A 24,995-nucleotide genomic window follows, 5' to 3' on the forward strand; every position below is an offset into this window, starting at 1 on the left:
CCAGGTTCCCACATCCGCAGTCGCAGGGCAATACGATATGGATAAACTCGTCAGGCAAATTTGCGTACGCTTTTCCCCCAGCTCCACTAATACCGCTAGTGGCACGCAAAATGCGGCAACATTCACTAACGCTTATCCTAGTTGCTCCCACATGGGGCGAGACAACAGTGGTACACAACGTTCCTAGAACTGTCATTGGTGCCTCACCAGACACTGCAATTAACACCCAGTCTTCTGACTCAGAACCGTGGCGAAATCCAACATCCAGACCCGCAACAGCTGAACCTAGCGATCTGGCGCCTGAGATCCTAAAGTTTGGATACCTCAACTTGCCTCCAGACTGCATGAATATTCTCAAGGAGGCAAGAAGACCCACTACCAGGGCATGCTATGCAGCAAAGTGGAAGCGATTCGTCATTTACTGCAAAAACAATGACATAAACCCATTAGACGCTTCCACACAAAACATTATTTGCTATCTTTTGCACCTGCAACGTTGCAACTTAGCATACACATCCATCAGGATGCATCTAGCTGCGTTAGCAGCATATCTCCAAAACAGGCAACACCTTTCACTATTCAAAGTGCCAGCAATAAAGGCATTAATGGAGGGACTTAAACGAGTAATTCCCCCAAGACACCCGCCTTCACCAGTCTGGAATCTAAACATCGTTTTAACCTGACTTATGGGACCACCTTTTGAACCACTACACTCATGCGAACTACAATTTCTTACTTGGAAGGTGGCTTTCCTTATTGCCATTACTTCCCTTAGAAGAGTTAGTGAGCTGCAAGCCCTAACTATTCAGGAACCATTCATTCAAGTACATGCAAATAGGGTAGTTCTCAGAACCAACCCAAAATTCATGCCAAAAGTGGTATCCCAGTTCCATATAAATCAAACAATAGACCTGCCGGTGTTCTTTCAAAACCCACAGACGGTTGCTGAAAGGGCCTTGCATACTATAGACGTCAAAAGAGCTCTACTATATTACATAGATAGAACTAAAGCATTCCGGGAAACAAAACAGTTGTTTGTTGCTTTCTCACCACAACACAAAGGCAACCCTATTTCTAAATCAGGGATAGCCAGATGGATTGTTAAGTGTATTCAGATATGTTACTTAAAGCCAAAACGCACCGTAACAGTTCCCCCTAGGGCGCATTCCACACTCAAACTAGGGGCATCCATGGCTTTCCTGGGAAATATTCCTTTACACGAAATTTGTAGAGCAGCCACATGGACAACAATACATACATTTACAAAACACTACTGTGTAGATGTACATTCCAAACAGCAAGCTGCTGTAGGACCGGCTGTTCTCAAACTCTTTTTCAGACTGCTGCAGCTGGCACAGGCAGCCACCGCTAGGGGAGGTACTGCTATACATTCTATACACAGATATGAATTCAGCAGCCCACATGCCTCGAACGGAATATGTTACTTACCAGTATGCATCTGTTCTTGGCATGTAGGGCTGCTGACATACATATCGCCCACCCACCTCCCCGGTGCCTGTCGCAGCTGTAGCATTCACTCTTTGCATGGACATCTCTTACTGTACTATACTCCATCTCAATGGCGAAAAACAATCTGAGCATGGAGAGGATGCCCATGCGCACTGTAGTCCAAAGGAGGAGCCACCTATCTCGTGATACTTCGAAGACTCTTCCAGGACAACAATGTGCAATCATCCGGACCCAACACTAGGCGGCGATCTATGCACAGATATGAATGTCAGCAGCCCTGCATGCCAAGAACAGATGCATACTGGTAAGTAGCATATTCCTACCTTTGGACTCCCAACGCTTCACAAGACGCTTGTATTTTTTCTTGATTTCTTTCCGACTTAGCAAAGCCCAGTTTAATTTCTTTCAGCAGCAAGGAAGCTGTCAGTCTGCCGATCTCCCCCTGTGAGAGCGATTCCCAATCTCCATCTTGATAATTTGAAGCCATGTCGTGTATTGAGTTTTTATCTGTCTGCGGGCCATCCCCTACCTCACCTACATCTACCAAACAGTCATCTTCCGCCCCCTTTGTCATCAGTATTTGAAAGCGGTTTGGGGACTCTGCTATTCCAATTTTTGAAGGAGATTTTGTTTCTTGCATCTTATAGATAGCAGCGATTGATTTCCCTTTGCTTAATGAGGTCCCCTCCTTCGCCTGTTTGTCTTGCACTTTAAAGAAGGTACGGAGGGATGGCGTTATATTTGGATTAGCTCCCTTCTTGGAACGTTCACTTTTGGCCGCCTTAATAGCTCAGGTAGATACCACCCTCTTTGTTTTGTGAGCTTTTTAGGTCTCGCCTGAGCCAGTGCATGTGCCGCTCTGCGAGACATTTAGTAAGTGGATTTTGAAAGTGCTACCACAGGCTTTTGCTGGCCTCAAGCTTGCGGTTACGCGCGCAGCCGCCATTTGTCTTTCCTCTGTCACGGGTCATTAAGTGCATCGCGATCGTCATCACTTTCACTTTCGCTGCCGTGTGGCCCCGTCACTTTCACGGCTGTGCGGCTAATGCATTTTTTTAATAATGCTCAAATTTAAATCTGCGCAGCGCCCATTTTACAGGTATCTTGCTTTTGTGCGGCCAATGCTTGTTTACCATGGCGCGTGCTTCACTCTCAGCCACGCACATACCCGGTGCCGCGCTTTGTGTCAGCATGCCTGTTTCACTCGCAGTCACGCATATACCGGGTGCTGTGCTTTTTCTCAGCATTGCGATGCTTGCTCATCTCCATTTTTTAATAATGCTCGAATATAAATCTGCGCGGCGCCCATTTTACAGGTACCGTGCTTTAATTTTATTTGCGATTCAGAAAAGGGGGTGGTGATGAACAGAGTGTCTGAATTAAGCAGACCACTCTTACCCAGTCCAAAGATCAGGGCTTGATCCATCACCGTTTTTTAGCTCACTGCACCATCCCAGCTCAGAACTTGGCTATATGCAAATTAGTCTGACCCTGGCCCAGTGCATCATGGGAACAGGGCAGACCAAACTACCAAGCCAATTCTTATACTGGGAAGGAAACAAGCTACCGGGGACCGGTTTCTGGCATTTCAGCCGTCTTCGGCCCGGCTTGCTTGAATCCTGATGGTGCAATGAGCTAGGGACTCGCATCTGAGTATACCCTTCCACGCTTATGGTGGACAAAAATGATTCAGAAAAGGGGGTGGTGATGAACAGAGTGTCTGAATTAAGCAGACCACTCTTACCCAGTCCAAAGATCAGGGCTTGATCCATCACCGTTTTTTTAGCTCACTGCACCATCCCAGCTCACAACTTGGCTATATGCAAATTAGTCTGACCCTGGCCCAGTGCATCATGGGAACAGGGCAGACCAAACTACCAAGCCAATTCTTATACTGGGAAGGAAACAAGCTACCGGGGACCGGTTTCTGGCATTTCAGCCGTCTTCGGCCCGGCTTGCTTGAATCCTGATGGTGCAATGAGCTAGGGACTCACATCTGAGTATACCCTTCCACGCTTATGGTGGACAAAAATGATTCAGAGAAGGGGGTTCACTCAGACATGAGTCCCTTTCTCACTGCACCATCAGGATTCAAGCAAGCCGGGCCGAAGACGGCTGAAATGCCAGAAACCGGTCCCCGGTAGCTTGTCTCCTTTCTGGTGAAGAATTGGCTTGGTAGTTTAGTCTGCCCTGTTCCCATGATGAACTGGGCCAGGGACAGACTGATTTGCATATAGCCAGGTTCTGAGCTGGGATGGTGCAGTGAGCTAAAAAAACGGTGATGGATCAAGCCCTGATCTTTGGACTGGGTAAGAGTGGTCTGCTTAATTCAGACACTCTGTTCATCACCACCCCCTTTTCTTTATCGTTAATTTTATTTGCAGCGCTTCAAAGCTGCATCTGCTCGCCCTCCGCCACCAAAAACAGGCTGCTAGCTGCTGAGCCGGGCTCCGACCTGCACGCCTTGCCTCCTCCCCTGCAGCATCTTATCAGCAACCCACAACACCAGAACGAGTTGTCGGTGGCAGGAACTCCGGAATCCATACTGTGTTAGATTGACCCCATGCTGTTTGTTTCTTTTTTTTATTTCATTTTTTTTATTAGCATTCGCTGAAGGATTATATTAGTTTGCAGCTCAGGCTGTAGCACCATATCCTCTGCCGCTGCACTCGTTTTATTTTTTAACAGTATAGGCTTCATGTGTTAGGAGCAAGGGATGGCACACAAAACCATTACCTTTTTAAAACTAAACAGGAGCGTATTTTGTTTACTTTTGATTTTCTGAGAGGATCTCAGAGTACAGGACGAACAGGTAGCACCTTTATGGATGTATGATGTTACAACGCGTACTTTTAGCACGCATACCATTACAACGGATTTTTTACAACGCAGGTCATTTTACAACGGATACCATTACAACGCAAAACACTACAATGCACATACTATTACAACGCATACCATTACAACGTAAGTATAGGTAAGTATATGATAATAATATATAATTTTAAAATATGTTGTAAATATTTATTAATGTATTATTTAATTTAATTATTTGTTATATATTATTTTAATACAATTATTAATTAAATTTATTTTAATTTTTTAATTTGTAAAAATAGGTTAAAAATACCCCTCTACCCCAAAACCCAAACCCAGCCCTAAAACCTAAAAATACCCCTGTAACCCAAACCCAGCCCTAAAACCTAAAAATACCCCTGTACCCCAAACCCAACCCTAAAACTTAAAAATACCCCTGTACCCCAAAACCCAAACCCAACCCTAAAACCTAAAAATACCCCTGTATCCCAAAAACCCAAACCCAACCCTAAAACCTAAAAATACCCCTGTACCCCAAAACCCAACCTTAAAACCTAAAAATACCCCTGTACCCCAAAACCCAAACCCAGCCCTAAAACCTAAAAATACCCCTGTACCCCAAAACCCAAACCCAACCCTAAAACTTAATACCCCTGTACCCCAAAACCCAAACCCAACCCTAAAACCTAAAAATACCCCTGTACCCCAAAACCCAAACCCAACCCTAAAACTTAAAAATACCCCTGTACCCCAAAACCCAAACCCAACCCTAAAACCTAAAAATACCCCTGTACCCCAAAACCCAACCCTAAAACCTAAAAATACCCCTGTACCCCAAAACCCAAACCCAGCCCTAAAACCTAAAAATACCCCTGTACCCCAAAACCCAAAACCAGCCCTAAAACCTAAAAATACCCCTGTACCCCAAAACCCAACCCTAAAACCTAAAAATACCCCTGTACCCCAAAACCCAAACCCAGCCCTAAAACCTAAAAATTCCCCTGTACCCCAAAACCCAAACCCAGCCCTAAAACCTAAAAATACCCCTGTACCCCAAAACCCAATGTTTATAAAAAAAGATAAACTTACCTATAATTATACTTATGATGTAATGGTATGCGTTGGAATAGTATGTGCGTTGTAGTGTAATGCGATGTAAAGGTATCCGTTGTAAAATGACCTGCGTTGTAATAGTATCCGTTGTAATGGTATGCGTTGTAAAAAATCTGTGGTAACAGTTGCATACCCACCTTTCTGACCACAAAACACACCGGCCTCTGCATTTCTCTGCACGCAAAGTTGTCCATGAGAGTGAGGCAGGCCTTCAGTGCAGTTTCAAGCCTGGGCTAGTCTGAGTCATAAATCCATCGATGTATGTGAGTCACTTCTTTTGTAAACAAGCAATGGCATTGCCAATAGGTCTCGCTTTTGGGACCTTATAAGTATTTAGTTATGCAGCACAAAATCCTTGGTGCAACACCAACTGTTGCATGGCGAAACACTTATAAGATACAAGGTTTAGCCTTGCAACAGCTGATGTTGTTGCACCAAGGATATTGTACTGCAAAACTAAATACATATAAGGTCCCAAAAGCGAGACCTATTGGCTATGCCAATGCTTGTTGTTTTCTGTAAGTGAGTTTTATTTTCTTAAACTCCGGGGAGTTTTAAAGTCCCTCTTAAAGTACAGTATGACCTTAACTTTCAGGGGGCGACGCGGATAATCTTGTGTTGCGTAAGGGATAGCTCATACTTTGAGTACAATTTTTTTTTAATGATTTTTTTGTATCCACTTTTATAGCCTCTTTTATATTTGTGGGGTTCTCTAAACCCTCTTCCTCTTTCAATTCGGCCTCTGATGCCGAAATCTGCGCTTTAGCTTGAGCTTGTATTTGGGCTTGGGCTTGTAATATTGTGTTGTCTGGGGGGGTTCACCTGAGAAGAATTAATTATCAAATTCTCTGAGGTCACCCCTCCTGGTCTTATAGTCTGATTCATGCAAGCGCACACACTGTACCTGCAGCTTTCCTCTGTTTACACCCCTCCTTGCAGTTTAAACAGTCCTTTAAACCATCTTCTTTGAGATCAGCTCCCATGCTGAGAAGGGAGCAGCTGTTGGGTGGCCCTCTAAAATCCGTCCTAATCAAGACTTTACTGCGTGCTAACAAGCAGAGCACAGCCTCCATCCAAACACCTCCAATCCTCCTATTCCTGCTCCCAACACTCTCCCTCCGTGAGCTCCTTGGCGGCTACGCACCACATATTGCACCGGGCCCCGCCTCCAGCTCTGAGTCTGACACCGTTTTTTCCACAGCGACAGAGTGTTAGAGCGTTGGAGTCTTCCCTCACGCCGAGCCTCGTCTTTCGTTCAAACTGGGTAGGAATTTTAAACTTTATTTGAACTTTTACTGCTGCTGATGTATAGTACGCACTCCCGCATTACCGAGTTTACTGATTTACCGTTTTTTGAGTCTTCAGGGCGACTACTCCTGCGTTGCACACCTCATTCTGACGGAGCTCCCGACCGAGCTGCTTCGCCGGCCGGCATGTTCTCCTGACTCCTCACTGAGCTTATATGTGTAACCCTGGATTATTTTACAGAGTGTGCAAAATTAATCTCTGCAAATTGCTGCCTGGCAGCATTAGAAATCTAATTTATAACTAGATTTTCTTGGCACCTTAAACGGCAACCAAATTCCTCTCTAATTTGGCTTAGGGTGGAGTTAGAGGTGTAAACGTCCTTATTGTGGTCATATGCTGTCACTTTAACAGTGATGTTTTGATCAAATTGGTTGATTAGTTTACTGCCAAGAAGCTCCATGTAGAGGGCACTAGATGAGGGTGACAGAAAACATCCAGGACATCCTCAGAGGGTGACAGAGAGCATCCCTAAGAGGGTGACAGAAAGCATCCCTCAGAGGATGGCAGAGAGCATCCCTCAGAGGATGGCAGAGAGCATCCCTCAGAGGATGGCAGAGAGCATCCCTCAGAGGATGGCAGAGAGCATCCCTCAGAGGATGGCAGAGAGCATCCCTCAGAGGGCGGCAGAGAGCATCCCTCAGAGGGCGGCAGAGAGCATCCCTCTAAGGGCAACAGAGAGAATCCCTAGGAGGGTGACAGAGAGCATCCCTCTGAGGATGACAGAGAGCATCCCTCTGAGGATGACAGAGAGCATCCCTCTGAGGATGACAGAGAGCATCCCTCTGAGGATGACAGAGAGCATCCCTCTGAGGATGACAGAGAGCATCCCTCTGAGGATGACAGAGAGCATCCCTCTGAGGATGACCGAGAGCATCCCTCTGAGGATGACCGAGAGCATCCCTCTGAGAATGACCGAGAGTATCCCTCTGAGGATGACCGAGAGCATCCCTCTGAGGATGACCGAGAGCATCCCTCTGAGGATGACCGAGAGCATCCCTCTGAGGATGACCGAGAGCATCCCTCTGAGGGTGACCGAGAGCGTCCCTCTGAGGGTGACCGAGAGCGTCCCTCTGAGGGTGACAGAGAGCGTCCCTCTGAGGTTGACAGAGAGCGTCCCTCCGAGGGTGACAGAGAGCGTCCCTCCGAGGGTGACAGAGCGCGTACCTCTGAGGGTGACAGAGAGCGTACCTCTGAGGGTGACAGAGAGCGTACCTCTGAGGGTGACAGAGAGCGTACCTCTGAGGGTGACAGAGAGCGTCCCTCTGAGGGTGACAGAGAGCGTCCCTCTGAGGGTGACAGAGAGCGTCCCTCTGAGGGTGACAGAGAGCGTCCCTCTGAGGATGACAGAGAGCATCCCTCTGAGGATGACAGAGAGCATCCCTCTGAGGATGACAGAGAGCATCCCTCTGAGGATGACAGAGAGCGTCCCTCTGGGGTGACAGAGAGCATCCCTCCCAAGGGAACAGCAAGAATCACTCGGAGGGTGACAGAGAGCATCCCTCTGAGGATGACAGAGAGCATCCCTCTGAGGATGACAGAGAGCATCCCTCTGAGGATGACAGAGAGCATCCCTCTGAGGATGACAGAGAGCATCCCTCTGAGGATGACAGAGAGCGTCCCTCTGGGGTGACAGAGAGCATCCCTCCCAAGGGAACAGCAAGAATCACTCGGAGGGTGACAGGGAGCATACCTCTGAAGGTGACGGAGATAATCCCTTGGAGGGTGACGTACAGCATCCCTCGGAGGGTGACGGACAGCATCCCTCGGAGGGTGACGGACAGCATCCCTCGGAGGGTGACGGACAGCATCCCTCGGAGGGTGACGGACAGCATCCCTCGGAGGGTGACGGACAGCATCCCTCGGAGGGGGCGTAGAGCATCCGTCCGAGGGTAGACGGAGAGCATCCGTCCGAGGGTAGACGGAGAGCATCCGTCCGAGGATAACCGAGCATCCCTCTGAGGGTGACTGACAGAATCCCTCTCTGGTTCCACAGTCTGTTCTGGAATAGTGTAAGTTGAAGTAGTTTGTAATGACCATGACCGTCAATGTTGGTACAAACATGTAATTTACCAGTCAATCTAAACACATGCTCAAATGCCATTTCTGCTTCTAAGAAAATTATAGATATTAAACATATGTTTCCCGGGTCACGAGTATGGGAATCAAGCCCACCATCACCAATGTAGATAAGGTTTGGCCCATAGTTTTGTGTCGGTGTTGAGAAATGAAATGGCACCCGTAAGACCCACAGTCCAAGGGAGGCTCATCCTTCTCACAAGAGAGGACCTCTCTTGCCTCCTGCTGGAATGATGGACCCTGACCCATTATTATGACCTCGCAACTCATTTTGGGATGCTCTCCCATGACCTTGTGGATTACTCTCTCTTGTAATTACAGAAAGATGACTACTGACATGTTTATGAACCTCTTGTCTGTCGTGGACGATGGCCCATGGCCTGTTGATGAACCTCAAAGGGTCCTATGCGTTTGGTTATCTGACAATAGTGGTCCTCTGCTTGCACCACCCACTAAGGCAGTCACTCTATTGGGTTATAATTTCAATAGACCAGGCTTCTCCCACGATTAGCTTGTGAGCTACTGGCGTCTCCCCAGCTACCTGCAAGTAGCTCTCATGTGTAGCCAGCCTACTAAATTAGACGTTTTTGCTTGGTTGAATTAATATATGTACTGAAATTCTGAAGTGTGTATTTGAGATGAACATGTATTTGGTTTCAGAACTCATGAACCGATGTTTAGAAGAAAAATGGATTTCCAAGATATATTTAAAGCTGTTATTTGAGTGATAAAACCTGCAGCTTTGGAGAGAGGTATTAATAATATTATTACCTTGAGCCGGGGGCATTGCACCTATGGCTGGCATGTATTACTCATGCAGCTTTGAAGAGACGTATTATTATTATTACCATGGGCCGGGGGTTTGCACCTATGGCCATCATGTATTATTCATGCAGCTTTGGAGAGATGTATTATTAATATTATTACCATGGTCCAGGGGCTTTGCACCTATGGCCGTCATGTATTATTCATGCAGCTTTGGAGAGATGTATTATTAATATTATTACCATGGGCTGGGGCGTTGCACCTATGGCTGTCATGTATTACTCATACAGCTTTGGAGAGATGTATTATTAATATTATTACCATGGGCTGGGGGCGTTGCACCTATGGCTGTCATGTATTACTCATACAGCTTTGGAGAGATGTATTATTAATATTATTACCATGGGCGGGGGCATTGCACCAGTGGCTATCATGTATTACTCATGCGGCTTTGGAGAGACGTATTATTAATATTATTACCCTGAGCCGGGGACATTGCACCTGTGGCCATCAAGTATTACTCATGCAGCTTTGGAGAGACGTATTATTAATATTATTACCCTGAGCCGGGGGCATTGTAACTACGGCCGTCATGTATTACTCATGCAGCCTAGGAGAGACGTATTATTAATATTATTACCATGGGTCGGGGCATTGCAACTACGGCCGTCATGTATTACTCATGCAGCCTCTGAGAGACATATTATTAATATTATTACCATGGGCGGTGGGCATGGCACCTATGGTCGTCATGTATTACTCAAACAGCTTTGGAGAGACGTATTAATAATATTATTACTATTACTATTGCATGTGTTACCATCATTCAGAGGCATTTGAAATTGCTGGAAATCGTGCACGGGACGACGACTCCTGTAATCTTGTCTGACGTGGTCACTATTGCAACACAAATGATAGCAGCTCGGGTGCTTTTCTTCGATCATAAGTGGCTCTTATTGCAGAAAAAGTTGGAGACCCCAGCAGTAGGCAATACACAGATGTGGGAGCAGTACCCTCAAAGACGGTAGCATTTTAGGCACAAACCGGAGCCAGGGACCTATTTTACATTTCTCTCATTATTTTATTACAATTTATAATGCTTCCAGTGAGGGTCTTTAGGAGTCGTAAACATGCACCACCCGCTTCCCCAGCAGTTAGCCTGCACTGCCAAAAGAATCAGTATTTAAGTGGCCTTTCCTGAGATAACAGTTTAATTTTTCTTTTAGTTTTACTGAGCGCAAACTCAACCTGAAGGTATCAGAGCGCTTTACATGAGCACTGGTTACGTTAGACGAGCACATTCATTTTGTTAGGCATGGAGAGATGAACTGATTTGGCCAGAATCACAGGATGTTGAGCATCTCTGCTGAGACTCAAACCCAGTTCCCCAGCTTCGAGGTTGACCGCTCTAGCAGTTAGGCCACAGCCGGTCCCCTAATTCTATCTCACATCGGAATTGTGAAGCTGCCACTATTGTTTAAGATGTGGAAGCTGGAGCTGGTTCCAAGGTTGTGCAAGTGCCATCTAATATAAAAGCTATTGGCTAATGGATGCCGTTGTTGGTTATTCATTTTGGATAGTGTAGTGTCTTCAAACAGAAATGAGGAATCAGGAACAATATTGATTGAAGTGCAGGCTTTAATCAAAACCTCAGCCACAGGTACAATCTTCAACTGACCACTGGAACTTCCATGTATTCCAGAATCTCACACGAGATTGGAATACCTAGAGAAGGAAGTTCCAGCATATTAAAGGTACATTAATGGAAACAGATGAACATCATCACACATCTCCCCCTAAGGAAAAGCATAAAATAATGAATTTTAACAAAAAGAAACATGTAGAGAAAAGGGAACATAATGAATGAACTCTCAAATAAACAAGAGGCGTAGAGAAGACTTATAACGAGTAATCCCTCAAATAAACAGGAGGCCTACATACTCTTTGACTCCTAAGAGAAGATGAAGATAAATTCGAACCATTAACAAGATTGAAAGTTGGATGATGTAATCCTTCTCTTTCACATGACAAATCTTGTGTAGGAAATCTTGACTTAACCACAACCACTCTACTCCTATTCATATTCTTCCATCCTCTGTTTTAATGGCATTCCTAAAAACTTTCACCACTGCTCTCACATCGGTATACTTCGACCAGGATCTGCAACCAATTGGAGCTTTTATCCGAACAAAATAACCCACTAAAATCTTCTGTACATTCACACATTTTCTTTTATCATAATACTGCTTTCTTTCATCTAGTTTTCTTTCTTCCTTCCAATGCCACTCACCAATCCCATTATCAACCAAACCCTTGTTGAGTTCCATCCACCCAGGACACAACCATGTGTTGGGAGCCCTCCCTTTTTTTAAACAACTCAAACGGTGATCTCCCAGTTGTTGAATGTGGTGCAAAGCGGTAAACATTAATTCTTTCTTGAAGAATAGACTTCCAATTCAATCCAGATGATCTAGCTAACTGTATTGCCTCCTTCAGAGTTTTATTGACTCTCTCAACTGCACCATTTGTTTCGGGATGATACAATGAACATTTCTTATGTACTACTACCGTACTACCGTAAAACTCTACCATGCCAAGAAAGGAAATTAATTCCTCCTTGTTCTCTGGCTCCTTTACCTTGTTAATGGTGTCAACTAACTCTTTTTTGGGATAAACTCCTTGACCAGTTATTCTATGACCCAAGTAATTTACTTCTTTTACACCAAACTTAAACTTGTTTTTTTTTAGTGTCATTTCCGCATCTTCCAAACGTTTCAAAACTGCACACACACGATGATAATGTTCTTGAACACTGTTCCCATAAATCAGTAAGTCATCCTGATAGCATCTCACTCCCGATAACCCTCTCAAAATCCTTGCCATTATTCTTTGAAATACCGAAGCCGCAGACATGAGACCAAAAGGCATTCTCTTATACCTATAAGTGCCCATGGGAGTGATAAATGCTGTTAGGTCCTGAGAAGATTCATCTAACACAACTTGATGGTACGCTGAAGCGAGATCCAGAGTGGTGAAAAACTTAGCTCCTTCCAATGTACTAACCATCTCATCAATATTTGGAAGTGGAAACCTGTCAACTACCACCTCTTTAATTAAGGATCTGAGATCAATGCAAAGTCTAATCTCACCAGTTGGTTTCTTGACAACAACTACAGGAGCCAACCATTCAGTAGCCTCCACCTGCTCAATCACATCATTCTTCAACAACTTATCTATTTCTTCTTTCACCTTCTCTTGCTCCATTAAAGGTATTCTTCTTACCTTCGCTACAATCGGTACAGCATTTTCTCTCAATCTAATGTGATGTTTATAACCTTTCAAACAACCCAAACCTTCCCTGAACACTTTTGGGAATTTACTTGCCAAATCTCCACCCAAATCTACTTCGCCCTCTTTCATTTCATTTATATTCAGTTGTTGAATTTGTACTTGGGGATTTGTATTCGGATTCAAAGTCACACCAAGTTGACCCTGATGTACCCAACCTAGTAATGTATCACCCTTCTTTGCAACATAAATTTTACCTGCAATTATTCTACTCCCAAGTTCTATCTCAGCCATAAAACAACCAAGCATCTTAATTGGTTTATCTCCATATCCAAGTGGTCTCAACTCAGATCTCATCAGTTTTACTTTCCCAACAAAATGTGTATTAAACAACTCTTCATCAATCAAAGTTATGCGTGAACATGAATCAAATTTAAAGTTAATCATTACATTTTTCACTTTTACCAAATGTGTTGGATGATCAGCCACCTCACATTTTATTTCATATGGCTGAGATACCCGCCACCCCCTCTCAACACAATCCCCAAGGATGGGAAACCGGAAACAGTTCTGAACTTTTGGAAGACGGGAGGGAGTGACCCTCCCGGCCGTATTTATTAAAATATGAAACAAAATTAAAACATTAAAATAACAGTTTCATATTATGTACAATTTCATTACCACATTGCGATGTTTGGCTAACCTTAACATATTCTCTAATACAAAGGTTCTCCTAGCCGAACTAACATCCTACAAAACATTTAACTTGAAATTTTGAAATTGTACATCCTAACGTTTAAGGGCCAACGGCAAGGTCGTAACCGGTGTCAAGATCCCTAAACCAGAAATATCCCCCTCACTTGTGAGGGGGGACCGCACAGAGGTGTACCTCAAGTGCAACTACCAATTTCCCTTGACTTGACGGGGGCCCCAATAAACTCGACGCCACTTAAAGGTCGTCCGAGGACTCGTGTGAGGTATCTAGAAGGTAGCGTAGACCCCCCCCCAAACCCCACACAACTTACCACATCTGCCGTCGCAGATGTCCTGGCCCCAGGAAATTCTCCAGGAGGGGGCTGTAGCCCCTCCTACCCAGGAAGGGGCCTTGACCGCCTTTCCTTTCGGCGGCCCATCCTTAGAAGGGACCGCCTCCCCGTTGAGGGGCCAATGGCCACCTCCCTCGAGCGCTCCCATCCGTAATGGGTGACGCCCACTCATAGGGATCTTCCAATTAGTGCTCACCGATCATGACCTTACCGCCACAGGCCGGATAGTTGACCGGCTATCCGGACCCCCCACAACACTCCTGCCTAAAGGTCATGTCTTAAAGTCTTTAGCCAAGCTATCAAGTCTCCTATGAGTAACTCGTTCCCCACCCGGGACAAATGAACACCATCCCCCAGATACATACTGTCACCAGTAATACAACCATGCGGAATAGAATGCAGTGTATAGGAACGGAACAATCTACTCACTTTGTTATTAATTTTCCTTACTGAATGATTCAGAGCAGAAACAGAAATAGCCCCCCGCCATACTTTTCGTGGGATCATATGGGACCATGCAATTGTGCACCCTGGAACTCTTCTTGCTAACCAACTTACAGTGGAAAGCATCGCCTCAAGAAGAAGTCGTCTACCAGTGGTGACCAAATCATTGCCCCCGAGATGTACTATGACTATAGACGGCGGTGACCTCGTCCGCCCTAGCAAACCCTCGAAAAATGATTGAAACTGGTCAATACAGAGTCCGCCCCTTCCGTAGAAGGACATACTGTACCCGTATTCCCCAGCCACGTGAATCATGTCACCTGCTTTGAATACGTCCGCGGCACGCCTCACGTATGAGTGGCCCACGACCCACACCTCCTTTTTCACAGCCGGTGATGTCTGACCGCTGGCCCGGTGATGGGTCGACTGCATAGTCCGCCCCGCCTCGTAGGCTTGCGCAACTGAAACCAAACAAAACAAGAAGCGTGAGTACATCATTACAGCTTCACAACATGTGCAACCGCACATACCTTTTATAACAATTGGAGGACCAACGCCCCACACGTTTAACTTGTTCGACATTCAGACCCCTGGCTGTAGCCTCTGTAGCAGCCCCTATCCGAAAGGAATGGGTCCCAAACTCGCCCGAGTTCAAGCCCGCAGCGGCAATCGACATCGCAAGCACCCGCTGAAACTGAAACCTCGTCAGTGGGGTGGCGTCAGCGTGTCTCAACAAGGTCCCCCCCCAAGATGCCACCCTTTGTGCTAAATATTCCTCTACACAACCCACCGGGCACATGGAGGACCCGGGAATCCTTTGTATGATTATGCAATCACCCATCGCACCATGATCGGTCTTGGACCTGACAAACGAGACAGTCATTGTCCCCCCTCTGACCTGAACGTGCTCTCGGCACAGTCCCCCCATCACATCCTGCTTGTTCCTTGCCACCAGTTCGCTTACCCGCATAGCCCCATGGAATGCCAGCGTAAAAGCGGCTCGGAATAACACTGTTTCATACTGGGATGAACACGTTGCAGGGAGTATGGATAATAACAGGGCCAACCTATCCAAACCTATCGGGCGCCTTTCATCTACTCTGCGACCCTCAAGGCGTTGCCACCCACGTAGCGCTTTTTGCACAACGAAAGACGCTGTCGGGTCCTGGATCCCATGAGCCCTAGCCACAAAGGAAATGGCGGCCCGATGCCTCTGGGCCGTAGCCACTGATTTGCCTGCCTGATGTAAAGACAGCAGGAATTTCACTACCAACTCCTCCTGGCCCCAAAGCTCCCCTCTAGCAGCCCCTAAAAAGGCCCAATAGGAACGGAACGCCCCTTCATATGCCTTCCTCGTCCTGGGTGCTAAACTCTCTCCCACGAGGTTACGAAGTTCGGGGCACCGAGAGACCAGAGAGCTTCGGGAAAGGGTGCCGCCACCGGGTCCGCTGTGGGCAGAAAACCCCAGAAGGCCTGCATACGAAAACGAGAAAGCGCATCAGCCGCCTGGTTCATCACACCCGGCACATGTCTTGCCTTAAATAGCACATTCAATTGCATACACAGTAATACAATTTCCTTGAGCAATCTCAGAATCCATTTGCATCGTGCTGCCTGGCTATTGATACACTCAACCACGGTCATGTTATCAGACCAGAATACCACAGAGTGATCTCTGAACCCCTCGGGCCAAGTTCTCAGGGCCACCAGAATGGGGAAAAGTTCCAGAAAAGCAATGTTACTTGTCAGTCCACTATCATGCCACCATGACGGCCATTTTTGTGCCGACCACTGAGTGCCGAATATCGCACCAAAACCAATGCTCCCTGCCGAATCCGTCCACAGCCCCAGCTCCTCAGAGGACACCGCCGGTTTGTTCCAGACAATTCGACCATTGAAATCCGCCAGGAATGCCAACCAAATGCGCATGTCCTGGCAAACCTCTGCCGAGAGCCGTGTGCGATGATGACCCTCCTTCAGGCCGACCATGGCTTGAGCGATCGAGCGGGAAAAGGGGCGGGCCATCGGTATTACACGTAGGGCAAAATTCAACTGTCCCACCAATTGTTGTAATTGATGTAGCTTAACCTTAGACTCACTTATACACGTTTGCAGGCATGCCCTGAATCTTAACACTTTGTCTCCTGGTAAACGAAAACAACCTTCTTCCGAGTCGAGCTCGATCCCCAGAAACTCGAGGCAAGTCGAGGGACCCACAGTCTTACCTGGTGCCAATGGCACGCCAAACTGATTCATCAGGACACAAAATTCAGTCAAAGCCTGTCCACATTCCGGATCCCCGGCTGCCCCCAGAAACAAAAAGTCATCGAGGTAATGCATAACATGTTGAAACCCCGTCTTCCTTGTGAAGACCCATTGCAGGAAACAACTGAACTTTTCAAAATAGGCACAAGATATAGAGCACCCCATTGGCATACACCTATCCATGTAATAGTGACCCTGAAACATGAAACCAAGGAGACGCTGATCGTCTGGATGTACCGGGAGCAACCGGAACGCTGACTCGATATCAGATTTTGCCATCAGCGCCCCGGGCCCCAGGCGATTCAGTATGGCCACGGCCTCATCGACGGATGCGTACCGCACCGAACACACTTCCGGGTCTATCGCATCGTTTACGGAAAGACCACGTGGGGCTGATAAATTATGTATCAGCCGAAACTCACCCGGGTCCTTCTTGGGGACCACCCCTAAAGGGGAACAAACAAAGTTAGCAACTGGTGGCACATTAAATGGACCGGCGACTCGACCTCGAGTAACCTCTTTCCCGATCTTTTCCTGTACCACGGTCGTATGCTGCAAGACCGATATCTGGTTTTTACATTTCGCTACACCCTGAAACCCCCCCACTGGGATGCGGAAACCATATGAAAACCCGTTCCGCAACACCCCAGCGGAAGCGTGATCCGGGTATTCGCTGAGCCAGGGAATCATTGCCATGGTATCAATCGGAGTAGGTAAAGGCGCCCCTCGGACTATGTCAGACCTGTTTGGCGCCTCCTCTACCCCCGTTATCACCCGTTTTGGCTCTGCACATGGACTCAGGATGGGATGATTGCCCACACCCACCACATTCGTGCCTTAATTTGCATGACCCCTGGGGCCTGGTACATTTACCCCTGTTAAAGTTCCAACAAATCCCCCTTTTCCCTGCGTTGCCGATTGGCCTCGAGTGGTTGTCGTTACTCGTACTTGATCGAAAGGGCGTCCCAGCATATTGGCGGGAGGATTCACCCACGCTACTCCCTACCAATGGCAACTTCAACATACCAGTATCTTCCATTTTGGACCAAGACACAGAATCATAACAATCCCAAGTTAAGTTTTTATCATGTTCTTTCGCTTTTCTGAAAATATTATCGTAACAGAACCATTGATTGCCCTCGTGTGATACAGAATACCCCATGATCCGTGACTGATAAATCGGCAATTCGGACAGCAATTCCGGCCTACGTTCACCCATGATGGATGTAAAAATCCCCCATGCTTTGCCCCAATTGCCAATGTTTTCATTTACCTTAAAGGCGGCCATCTTTGCGCGCCAAACACTCGGATGCATGAGCTCCTTCTGGCTCTTAACATGCTTCATCTCATAATGATCGGTAAGCAACGAGAAGATGTTTATATACTCCTCTGCCCATATCTTCTCTTTGATAGCCAGAGGGACATGTTGACCCAACTTTTCCCTTCGAGAGGGTGCAGACTCATCCCTCGCAATCGGCAATGGCCGCTTACCTGAACCGGAAGCTGTATCTGCGACTGGACCTGTCTCAGGTGGTTTCTCTACTGCCACAGCCGGCGATGGTGCCTTCGTCGCTTCCCTTGTTTCACGCAGTTGCTTCATCAACACCTGCGCGTCGTCAGCCGTGGCGCCCTTGCTACCTTTACCCAACCACGCTGCTAATTGTGCTGCCAGCTCGGGCGGCATATCTTCCCCGGACACGGGGGTGACCACCACGGGAATCGGATTCCCCCCCTCCGGCACGGGAGTTGGTTCTTCGAGTGGGGTACAGGGAACCGGGATGTCTCCCCCAGCTGCTCCCCTTCTGGGCCTCTTGCCTTTTCCTCCTGGAGCTGCTCCTGCCAAAGGACGTTTCGGTCCCCCTTCCTCGTCTTTATCCGCCATTCGCTTCTTTAGGTCGGTCACCTCTTTCATAAGAACACGCAGCATCTGGTCGGTAGTCATTCGCTTTCCCGCTTTCTTGGGCATTCTCCGACAGAGTATCTGCAAAACAAACCAGAAAGATTACAACGCTCAAAATTGGCTCTTCGTTCCGTCTCGAGCTCACGTGCAGCGAGGTGGTGCAGCTTCAGAGCACAGGAACAAAAGGATGCTTCCTTGGCTTGTTGCTTCTTTTATCCGTCTTCAGGGCGGGCGTAAACCCGCCCCTGCCTGCCCCAGGGGCGTGGCCGGCCGCGTCAGTGTCTAGGCCAGCCCACTCTAGGGCGGGAAAAGGCGCGCCCCGGCTACGCCGCTTCGGGCATACCAGCCAAGACTCGCCTCCCGCCCAAGATGGCTTCCCGGGGGGATCGTGGTACTCCGCCATACGTTCGGGGGGACCGAATGGTCGCCCCTTTCCAAAAGTAATGGTTCTAACTTGTGGCTGTGACTGATTCCATCTCTTCTTTGTCATATCAGGCCTAAACACTTTCGTTCTACAAAATTTTGCATAGTGACCTTTCTTCCCACACGAGTTACATACAATTCTCAATGCAGGACAAATTGGTGAATTCGTCAAATGACCTATTTGACCACATCTAAAACAGGCGAATTTGTTATTTTGTCCTGTATATAAGTTCTGACTTGCAGGATTTGATCCTGTATTTTCTTTTTCGAAACCACTTTGCGTCTCATTTTTTTCATTTCTCTTCACTTGACAAACAACTTCTTCAATCTTTGTTTCTTCTTTTTTTTTTTCATTTAAAGATCCTTTTTACTTGGGGGGCGCTAGAGGGCGCACTAGCTGATGGCCGCACTCTAGTGAGGCTCTGGCTGCCTGGCCAGAACGATCCTAAAATTATCCTGTTGATCTGTGGGTGGACGCCCAGGAATTGCAGCACAGGTGCATCTACCCGAGTCGCAGCTCCGGTCCGACTTTGAGGGAAATCCGACGCGACTGGGAATCCCGACCGGTGAGCGCTGCTGTTCACGCTGCTGAGGCGCCCGGACACTGGACTGCGCGAGGCCGCGGCTCTCCACGAGGCGGCTGGGCCTTGGAACCGAGGGGCCTGTCCCACTGGAGGAGGGGTCTGCTGGAGACCGCGGTGCAGCACCGGAGGTGAGGCTTTCCCCCTACGGGGCCATCGCGGGGCGCTGGGGTGCTGATCACTGCCCCGGCGGTCCGCTGCAGGGCCGGGTGAGCATAGGGGCGCCTACCTGGATCCGCCGAAGGAGACGGGCAGCTTCCCGACCACGCGCCACACAGCCCCGCTGCTACCCCGGTCTCCCGCTGTGACCTGGGAGTGAGAACCCGCGAGGCAACACCGTACCCTCCGGGGTGCATAAGTATCCTCCGACCTGCGGACCCTGCTCGCTGCACTTGGCGCTCTGGCCTCCCGCTGCGGCCTGCAGCCACCCCCCGCTACCTCGCCCTGCACTCCGGACCACAGGGCTTCACGCAGCGCCACGCCACGTCAACTGAGGCTGCATCACCGGGGGCTCTGGGGGCGAGAGGGAGATTGCCTGGGAGGCTCCTGACCTCGAGGAGAGGATACAGCCACACAAGTGTTTACTGCACGGGGGTGCCATCAAGACAAGCTAACTGAGTTCGGGGCAGTGGGCGCGGACATTGATACCGGTTGCGTGATCCGGTGGGGGCTCCCAGTCGAGGCACGATGGGCAAAAATGACAATAAACAACCCAAGCTCTCTTTCGAACCTGCGGCGGCCAAAAAACCGTTACGCAGCATGGCGGGGACCAGTGGAGCCTCGGGATCGTCGGGCACTGAGCCCCCCCCCCCCCCCTCTCCCCCCTTGGCCCCGGAGCTGAGACTGATGATGGAGGAGATGCGACAGGGCTTCGCCACGATAGTCGACAAGGTTGACCGCTTATCGTCCAGGATGGACGGGGTTGCGCAGAAACTGGAGGTCCATGAGGAGCGCCTGGGAGAGGCGGAGAGGCGCATCTCTACCTCAGAGGACACGGCCGCTGCCCACGATACGTGCCTAACTAGAATGGACAATATCCTGAGAGTTATAGCGGCGAAGAACGAGGAGTTGGAGGCGAGGAGCAGACGCAACAACATTCGCGTCACGGGGGTTCCGGAGTCCACCAACACTGGGCGCATGGAGGACTATGTGGAGCGAATCCTCATCACGGCGGTGGGTAAGGAGGCCTTTTCCAGCCAATTTATTGTGGAGCGGGCGCATCGCTCCTTGGGCCCGGTCCCCAAGCCGGGGGCGCAGCCGCGACCCATCATCGCCCGGTTGCTTAACTACCGGGACCGCGATACGGCACTTCGTGCTGCCCGCACGAAGCGGAACCTGACCTGTGACGGTGTGCAGTTCTCCCTATATCCGGATTTTACGCCCATGGTGCAGGACCAGCGAAGGAAATTCTTGGACGTGAAGAAGAAGCTGAGGGACATGCAAGTGGACTACGCGCTTCTTTATCCGGCGCGGCTCAGGGTGACCCACCAGGGCAAACAACACTTTTTCGTGAACCCACAGCAGGCTGAGGACTATGTTCGGAAGCTGCGTATTGCCAGGAGGGGCAGACAAAATGAGGGGGAGGATGAGGCAGATGTGAATCCTGCTGAGCACGAGGAGTCCTAACGGGGTCCTTGTGAACATTCGACCACTGGCTCTGCGGATGGTACAGCGGCTGAACCTAGAGCTGTGGTGCCTGATGCCTTTGGGATGGCCAGGCCCTGCCTCTCGCAACATGGATGGTGGGTTTGCTGTAACTTTGACTAGTGGTGAGCGACAACTGCTTTTGTACATTTTGTCATTCTGCTGGTGGTGGTCTGGGCCCGGGCTATCCAGCAGTGGAGCGGAGACGGCGGTGGTGAGCGGTTGTCCCTGGGCTGGACCTCATGAACCCCTTTTGTTTATTTTTCCGGTATGGGGAGAGATGTTGGAAGGAGCTGACTTGACACTTGGGTTCTAGCCTTCAGGGAAAAAAAAAAAACATGCCAGGCGCCACCCCACCTTCCCTGGCTTCCCCATATGGCGCACGTGGGTCGAGAGGGGAGTGATGGGGTGATGGGGTGCATTCCTCTAGTGTCCTTAGGAGGGGATTCCCCGGAAAGTTTTTCTATTGTTCTTGGGCGTTGGGTTCGGGATGGAGGGTGGGGATGTGATACTGGCAAGATTGGGTTGCTTCAGTGGGTGGGGGGGGGGGATGGAGCTCAGGGGGGGGATTGTTGTGCGTGGAGGGGGGGTGGAACTTGGTAGTTGGGATGCGAGTTGTTGAAAGCGGAACTGATGTTGCGGAAGACTTTAATGACACGTGTGCAGGTACTGGAGATCGGGAGTATGAAAGTATGGCTGTTTGTATGCAGAGAATGTATTGGACAGCGGAAAGATTTGCATCAGGTGCATCTATATTGGAGGCTGCAGCATTGACCAAATGCTTCTCTCAGGGATACTGTGACAAGCGCAGGTGATGATACGTCGAATACTGTCTCAATAATGTCCTGGAATGTCCGTGGCCTTAATAATCCCCGCAAATGCAGAAACGTGCTTGCTTATTTAGATCGGCATCATGTGCAGATAGCGATGCTCCAGGAAACCCACCTTAACCCGCATGGTATTCCTAAGTTTGCGAGCAAATGGGCGAGTGTGAGAGAGTTTTCTCCCTATTCCACGTACTCCAGGGGGACTGTTATTTTAGTCAACAAACAACTACCGTTTCAAAAGCTGGGAGTGCGGGCGGATAGGGAGGGGAGATACGTCATCCTTTGGGGGAGATTGGGCACTGATGTAATAATACTTGTGAATAGTTATGCGCCTAATGTCGACACCCCTGGTTTCTTTTTGTCGCTGTGGGGCCATGTACTGGAAATTGAAGCCACTCATATTCTCTGGGGAGGGGACTTCAACCTATCGTTATGTCCCATAGTGGATAGATCGGACGGCAGTGCACAATACAACACGAACGCCAGGGATACACTTCAGGGCATACTAACAGAGGCTGGACTGGTGGATAGCTGGAGGCACACACACCCGACGGTTAGGGAAGGCACACATTTTACGGCACATGCACGCTCATGGGCAAGGATCGATTACTGCTTTGTCTCGCGGGGCCTCGCTGGTGGAGTTGTTCGGGTGAAGCATCTGCCTCGTACCTACTCAGACCATTGTCCTGTCCTGACAGTCTTGGGTGTGCCGGGTTACGCTAGGGTGCGACCGCCGTGGCGGCTCTTTCCCTCAGCCTTGCTGGACCCTGTCTTTAGACAAGAACTGGGTGAGGAAATTGAAGCCTTCTTCCCGAGAAACAAGGGATCGGTCGACAAGGTGGAAACTATCTGGGAAGCCTTTAAGGTGACAGTGAGGGGGATCACGATCTCTAAAAGTTGCGGAATACTGAGGGACATTGTGCGCACATTGACTAAGATTGAGGCAGAGCTTAAGACTCTGGAAGCAGAGATGGTCAGCAACCCCTGCCCTGACCTAGCGGGGAAATTCAGAACTCTTCTATCGACCTTTGAGGAGGAAGCGGCCAGGGAAGCGAAATTCCGGGGCAAGTACTGGACCGCCAGGCGCTACTGTGAGGGGGACCGACCGGGAAAGGTGCTAGCTGCTCTCACGAGGCACCAGCGCTTCGCCACCCATATACTGGAAATCTCTGATGGGGAGGGTAGGACTTACCAAGATTCCCAAGGGATTCAAAACACCTTCCTACGGCACTACCAGCGGTTATACTCCACGCAGCAGGTGGGTGAGGTGGAGTTCGGTAATTTCCTGGACGATATCGCACTCTGCTGGCTCAGTGATAGCGACAGGGCATTCTTGGGTTGTCCGTTCGAACTGGACGAGATCAGAGAGGCGATCATGTCCCTTAGCAATGGCAAAGCGGCGGGGCTGGACGGCCTACCAGCCGAATTTTACAAATGCTACATCGACGTCATGGCGCCGGTCCTGAAGGAGGTCTTCGAAGATTCACTGGAGCTGGGGATACTGTCAGGCTCCATGAGGGAGGTAGCGATCACGTCGCTTCTGAAGCCGGGGAAGGATCCGAAGGACACTGATGCCTATCGCCCTCTGTCGCTGCTCAACTGCGACGCGAAGATCCTTGCGAAAGTGCTGGCGACTAGACTGTCCCTACTCATGAATACCCTGGTGTTGCCGGATCAGTCTGGCTTTGTCCCGGGGAGAGCTACATCCCATAACTTGCGTACGCTGTTCTCCCTGATACCCACCATTTCACCTGACTTGCCGATCGCTGCCGTGTTTCTGGACGCCACCAAGGCGTTCGATTCGGTGGAGTGGGGTTACCTAATAGCTATACTGAGCAGAATGGGGTTCCCCCGGATCTTCATAGCCTGGGTGCAACTGCTGTACACCTCACCGGTCGCCAGGGTCATCGTCAATGGGGTACTCTCGGCGCAGATGCCGATCACGAGAGGGACTAGGCAGGGTTGTCCCCTATCACCACTACTTTTCGCCTTGGCGATAGAGCCATTGGCTTGCAGAATCCGACAGTTGCACAAGGCCAGTGCCTTTAACTGTCTTCAGCGGCAGATAAGTATCTCCCTCTATGCGGATGACGTTACTTTGTACGTGCGTCACCCGCAAGATCATCTCAATTCACTGCTGAGGGAATTTGTGGCGTTCGGAGGCATTTCCGGGGTACATATAAACTGGAAGAAGTCACAATTCTTCCCCCTCACGGCATCGGTAACCCGGTTCCCGCTGGATTACCCCCTGGAATGGTGCAGCTCTGACTTAAGGTACCGGGGCATAGAGGTGTCGCTTGATAAGGACGACACTATCAGGTTAAATTACGGGGTGGCTATCTCGCAGTTGACTGATAACGTGACCCGCTGGCGGGCTCTACCGATCTCGATGGCAGGAAGAGCTTCCCTGATCAAGATGGTCGTCTTGCCGCGTTTTTTATATTTATTCCAAAACATTCCCTACTACCCGGGGGCCTATTTTTTTAAACGGCTCCGTTCTGAGCTACTGCGCCTTTTCTGGGGTGGTAAGCAACCGCGCCTCAGCTGGAGGGTCTTAACGCAGCCATACGATAGGGGAGGGTTTGATGTGCCCGACATGGAAATTTACTATCTCAGTGCTCAGGCTCAACACTCCTATCACTGGGTCAACCCCACTCCCTTCATGCCACAAGTCGCTGCTGAGGACTGGATCGTTCATCCGCTTCCGCTTAAGGGCATGTTGATGGGACTGATTGAGGATGTTGAGATGCCTGCAACTACGGTTACTGGTACTATAGATGCCTGGCGGAGAGTAACTAAATTGCTGGACGCCCCAATGCTTTATTCCCCGGCACTGCCCCTTGCATATCACCCGAAACTTTCTCTCTTAAAGGAGAACGGATTTCGGTCCATGTGTAAACGCATACACCTTAATACATGGGGCGACCTGTTTCAGGAAGGAACGTTTCGTACTAAAGAACAGTTATTCCAGACTACTCCCCCGACACCCATGGAGGTGTTTTACTACATCAGACTCCGGAAGGGTATG

General features: G+C 49.1%; 1 protein-coding gene across 1 annotated transcript in view; it reads left to right on the forward strand.

Annotated features, from left to right (window-relative positions):
• LOC147710222 (E3 ubiquitin-protein ligase TRIM39-like) overlaps positions 1-24,995 on the forward strand; it is a 279,063-nt gene that overhangs the window by 136,266 nt on the left and 117,802 nt on the right. The window lies entirely within an intron of this gene.

The sequence above is a fragment of the Lissotriton vulgaris genome, chromosome 5 (genome assembly GCF_964263255.1).
Source record: "Lissotriton vulgaris chromosome 5, aLisVul1.2, whole genome shotgun sequence".
NCBI classification, from domain to species: Eukaryota; Metazoa; Chordata; class Amphibia; order Caudata; family Salamandridae; genus Lissotriton; species Lissotriton vulgaris.